The sequence below is a fragment of the Mirounga leonina genome, unplaced genomic scaffold (assembly GCF_011800145.1).
Source record: "Mirounga leonina isolate KUSES-001 unplaced genomic scaffold, KU_Mleo_1.0 Mir_115, whole genome shotgun sequence".
Taxonomy (NCBI): domain Eukaryota; kingdom Metazoa; phylum Chordata; class Mammalia; order Carnivora; family Phocidae; genus Mirounga; species Mirounga leonina.
The window spans coordinates 82,277,879-82,283,878 of NW_023270268.1; the positions used below are offsets into that span (position 1 = coordinate 82,277,879).

At 40.6% G+C, this 6,000-nt stretch overlaps 1 protein-coding gene across 1 annotated transcript in view; it reads right to left on the reverse strand.

The window, feature by feature from the left end:
- Positions 1-6,000, reverse strand: part of ATP13A5 (ATPase 13A5) — a 121,075-nt gene that overhangs the window by 23,639 nt on the left and 91,436 nt on the right. The gene's annotated exons all lie outside the window — the stretch shown is intronic.

A 6,000-nucleotide genomic window follows, 5' to 3' on the forward strand; every position in this document is an offset into this window, starting at 1 on the left:
CCTCTTTTATAGCTGATCACTGGTTTCTTTGAAGTAAGGAAGAAAGTAGGGTGCATATGCTTAGGTTTGTGTTCATGCATGTAGGGGCAAGGCAGTAGGAGCAGGTGTCCAGTTTGGGATGATAACACTCTAAAGTAGGTCTTCAGTTTGCTCAGTGGGTTCTTGGCTAATCACGTGAACTCTCTGGTACTTCATTTTCTCATGTATAATCTCATGTATACATTTCTCATGTATAATGGGTAAGAATGTCTAAGTGGTCTCCAAAGGCTCTTCCAACTCATTTACTCTAAAGCTCTATAACTATCTAAGGCTTTACTTTTACCAATTTAACCAATGTTTCCCTAGGAGGATGCTATGCTATAGGCCATGGGGTATTCAGAGATGAGGACATCTCATCTGCCCTGAAAAGCTTGAACTCTGATGGAAAAACACAGATGGGTTATGTAATAAAGAATTTGGCCAACTTTTTTTCCTAGTTCCTGGGATGTATTCTCTAAATTGTTGGGATTTCTTGAGTTGATAGAAGTGTCTTTTTATTCATGGTAACCCTGATGGTTTATGCAAACAAGATGACAGATGGTGGGCCCAAAGAAAGTTGGTGATAAAGTGATGACTCAGGATGGAGCTGGCCATGCCGCAAAAAAACTAGGGATTGAGATCAACTTCATGGCCAGTGATTCAGCCAATCATGTCTACGTAAGGAAAACCCAATAAAAACTCTAGACAAGACACCAAAGTTCAGGTGAATACTGTTTGGCAATACTCTGCATATTGTCACCATGGATGTGCCAGGAAAGTAAATCAAACTGACTCGCCAGGAAGAGGACAATGAAAGTGTTGAGATCCTCCCACCATGGGATCCTTTCACCAGACCTCACCCTGTGTGTCTCTCCCTTTGGCTGGTTCTGATTTGTATCCCTTTACTCTAATAAAACTGTAATCGTATGTATAGCACTTCACTGAATTCTGTGAGTTGTTGATATGAATTACTGAACCTGAGGGGAGAATGAGAATCCCCAAGTTTGCAGCCAGCTGGTCAGAAGTGTGAGTGGGACCCCCAAACTTATGGCTGAGTTGTGAAGTAAGGACAGTCTTAAGGAAGCTGTGCCCTTAACTTGTGAAGTTTGGCCTCACTCTGGGTAGTTAGTGTGAGAAGTCATTGCATGGCATGCAAGGAAGTGGCACACAGTGTGACCTTTTGTCAATGCAAAGAGACTGTGCTCTGGCCACAGAAGGCAGAGGCTGCCGAGCTTGGAGTTCTTTTCATGTTCTTATACTCAAGGAAGAAGATGGCTACAGAGCACATGAAGAGGCTCTGGGTGATGGAGAGAGGTGCAATTGTATCTCTGTGCATTTGGCTCTACCTCTCCAGTCCTCTCTTTCTCAGCTGCTCACTGAGTTTCTGATTTTTTTTTACCCGGAGACTACACTGGGTTGAATTATTGGCCTCATTGTGGTAGAGTGCACTTTACCACCCTTTAATTTTGGTTTCATTGTGTGAGTTTTCTCAGGCCAAAGCAATGTTAGCTGAGGTTTCAGGTCTGCTTGCATAGCCAGGTTCACTCTCTGTGATCATAATGAGAGCATGCCCAAGTCTGTCATTCCAGCCTGGCTCCAGAGTGAAAAATGTGGAGCAGACCTGAATGAAACCTATAGCCTGGACCAAGACCAACTGATCTACATCCTAAAGCCAATCAGTTTCAGCTGACCTAGATCAGCTGAATGACAGTCTATCTACAGAGCAAGAGTAGCTATTGTAAGCCACAGAATCTGGGGGAGAGGTTTGATATACAGTATTATTGTGGCAATAGCTAATTGAGGCAGAGTCCTTACATAACGAATATTTTAACTCTTTCCATATTAGAAATTCTAATGCTTTCTGATAGAGAATCTGAATATCTGACTATAAAAAAATGACTAGCATTTTAGGGCCCCTACTATGTTCCAGAGCCTCTGCAAAGTGTCTTACAAACATTATTTCTTTAAAAAGCAATGCAAGGGGCACCTGGGTGGCTCAGTTGGTTAAGCATCCAGCTCTTGATTTCCACTCAGGTCATTTATCTCAGAGTTGTGAGATTGAGACCTGCCTCGGGCTCCATGATGGGCATAGAGCCTGTTTGGGATTCTCTTTCTCTCTCTCCCCCTCTCTCTGACCCTATCCCCTGCTCATTCTCTCTCAAAATAAAAATAAATAAATAAATATTTTTTAAAAAGCAATGCAAAACAGGTATTTCATATCTATTTTACAGGTGAAGAAACTGAGGTTCAGAGAAGTCGGGTTCCTTGTTTAAAGACCCACAGTTTGTGAACAACAGGGTGGTAATATAAACTTAAGTCTGTCTAATTGTAAAGCCCCCTGTTCTCTGTTCTACAGCACATTGCAGTAGTGTAGATTTCATGAATTAAAAAGGATAAAATGAGGAGCCCTAAAATGTAAGCTTGTTATTTCTCAGCAGTCAGAACCTTTCCAAATTGTCCAGGTTTCCTTAAAATGGCGATGATATATGCTATCATACTACATGCAGAGGAATGTAAGCTTGTGAAGTGTTATATTTCATTCAGAATTAAGCATTCCCTCCTCTGAGTTTCCACAGCCCATTACTCATTTTGCTGCTATGTAGTGAGGATGTCTTGCATTAAATCCAGTCATTTATACATGCACTCAGCAGACCATGAGCTCCCTGAGGGAAGAGACCCTGTCTCATCCCACTATCTGTTCCTCACTGGACCTGGTACAGGGCCTGCTATGTAGGAGGACTTAGCAGTTACAAATTTTTATTTTCAAATATACTTTTTAATTGTTCAGCATAATTTGGATATAATGTAGGCATGCTTTTCCTAAATAGTTGGCTTGCTTTATATAAAGGACATTTCAAGTCTTGTACATCAAATTTCCAGAGGCTCCAGAACACACCTAAACTACATGCAAAATTTTAAATGTGCCTCATGAGATTTTTAAGGTGAAAAGACCTATATCATCCATAAGATTCTCCAAAGGGACCAAGACCCAGAAAAGGTGAGGAGTCTTTGAAGCACTGATGGAATTTATGTAAGAGAGGCATTTATATAATGGATGGGTTTCCTCCTACAGCCTTCTTCTCTGGACACTGCCTCCTTCCATATGCTGAAGTGGTTGGCCTAAATAGAGCTAAATTACATGACCTCATCTTTATTTACAGAAATAACTGACTTAGAAGTGGACATTTTACCCAAGTTAGGTCAATGAATTTTCTCTCCAAAAGATTTGCAAAGGAGACACTGAGAGGCTAAGCTAATTAGCTATGCAAAGACCAACAGAAAGGTTATGGAAGTTCAATAGTAAAGTCACCATTTAGGGTCATTTGCAAGGTGAATGAGTAGAAGTCACACAAAAATAGTAAGAATAGGAAGAAGAAGAAAGAGATAAGATGGCCTCTTGGAAATAAAAAAGGTGGCCTTTGTTTTCCACTCTTTAGTGCTCTAGCCCTGCTCTGGCCCCTGGTGCTTCTGAGTTTCTATTCTCAAATTTTTTCTTTTGAGAATTATATTCTTAAACATCCCCCTACTTCTTTTTTCTTGATCTAATTTGAGTGGGTTTTGTTAAAAAGAGTAGAGATGCAGCTAGAACAAATTCCTTTTAAAATGGCCTCTGTACCTTTTAGGGTCAAATTGGGCTTTAAGACATCCATTTTCTTAATTGACTTTCCTGACTTCATTTTACTTTTCTCCTTGATTTCCCTTTAACATATTATATCTTGTCTTATTAACTGCCTTTGTGTTGCCTTAAAATCTTGTGGGAACAAACAGGGTATATACAGATAAACAAGTACATAAATTAATTAAATACATGATGGTGTTGTCTTTGTCCCATACTAATTCAGACTTGAGGTCAAAAGCCCTAATCTGAGAACCCGGAAAGGCAGGCGCCTTGATGAAAGTGGTTTTACATTGATCGTCCATTGTCAATGACTACTAACATGCACAGATGAATATTCACAGTTCTCAGCCTGGAAGTCAAGTTCTGTGATCTGACCCGACTCACCTTTTCAAATTTTATCTCCTGCTTCTTTTCACATACCCTACAGTGTGGTCGAATTGAAAAACTCATGCCCCAACTCTCTCTTGCTCATGCTGCTTCATTCTACTTCAAGTACCCTTCTCTTAGGAAAAGATTTTTGAAATCCATCCATCTTTTCTATTTTGATGCAAATGTTACTTCTTCCATGAAGCAATCCTTAGTATTTCTCTCTTTTCTCCATTGCTATCTCTTTCCTAACCACAGATTTTCAGAAATGATCTCTCCTTTCTCTGAACTTCCCAAAGCACCTGTTGTTTTCTCTCTCACTCTCACCAAGATGCCTGCCTTTCCAGGTTCCCAGATTACAGCTCTTGACCTCAAGCCTGAATTAGCGTGGGACAAAGACAACACCATCATGTATTTAATTAATTTATGTACTTGCTTATCTATCTATCTATCTATCTATCTATCTATCTATCTATCTATCTAATGTCTTATTCCCACAAGATTTTATAATCTCTCCTTTCTCTGAACTCCCAAAGTACCTATTGTTTTCTGGCACTCACTACTTTTGACTTGCATTTCCTTCATTCATGTATGTGAATCCCCCACTAAACTGTAAACTTCAGCGATCAGCCTATTTAGGCCCCAGACACCTATGTGCCTAACATATAGTAGGAAAGGCTTTTCCTTTGTCTGGGTCTTTTCTTGCTAAGCCTTATACTTGAGGACCATGAATGGCAAATGCCAACTGAATTAAAAGAGAGATGACTGCCATATCTCCATTGTACCCACTCAGAAGGATCCATATTGGTCCTTCAACTATAAGCATGCCCCAGCCCCAAGAAATTACCTATGTGCAGAATATATAAAATTATAGAAATTATTAAGAGAGTCTTTAAAGGGAATTACTAAGAGCAGTGAGAACTGTGGTTTTCTTCCCAGCATCACTCCAATCCAAAATGAGGGGAGGTCATAAGAACCGCTCCAGGAGATACCTGAAGTATTTTGGGAGGTGGGGATTGGCTTGCTCATTCTGGTTGCAATATCAGAGGGAAAAGACAGAGGGCAGCAGTGACAGCAAGCTACATCTACTATATGGTAGGTCAGGTAGAAACTATGGAAATTAGCCAGGCTAGAGTTGTTTTGGAAAGAATCTGCCCAGTGGGCAGTCTGCTGGGACTAGAGGGCCAAACAGTTGAAAAAGGCTTCCCTAGAAGGCAGTTGCTGAGAGGAATCCTGAGGAGTGAGAGGGAGAGAGCACCACCCATGTCAGGGAGTAGTTTAGTCCAGAGTAATTCACAGGAATCTCTGAAGAGCCCAAAAACTCACCAGTGAGTCCCATGCCAATTTGAATCAATGATATTGCTTTTGCAATATTGGATATTTTTAAGCAATTTGTATGATTTACTTGTGAACATGAATTTTAGATGCCTGCCATGCTAGAGGGCACTTGACAGGACAGAGCTACAATACCCCCACATAAGTAAAAAGTCATTTGCTCTTGTTGCTTCCAAATTCCCTGAAGCAAGAGTGGAGAGTAGGCAACACAAGGAAAGTAGAGACCATGACCTTCTCTCCCACTGTTAGCTCCAAGGTCAGGCTTGATCTAGAGGAAGAAAAAGTCTGAACTGGATGAAAAGATGAAATGTTAGTTTAAATGTCTAAAGGTGAGATCATTTTAATACCTGATACTGACCAGGAAATGATCTGCCCGCGGGATGACTGAGTTTGCAGTGATGGAAAAACAATAGTGTTTGAAGGCAGAGGTTAAAAAAACACGGAGGAGCCTGGGTGGCTCAGTCAGTTAAGCATCCAACTCTTGATTTCATCTCAGCGTTGTGAGACTGAGCCCCCCATCAGGCTCCGTACTCAGTGTGGAGTCTGCTTGAGATTCTCCCTTTTCCTCTACCTCTGCCCCTCCCCACCCCAGTCTCTTTCTGTCTTTCTCTCTCTTAAATAAATAAATAAATAAATAAATAAATAAATAAATAAATAAATAA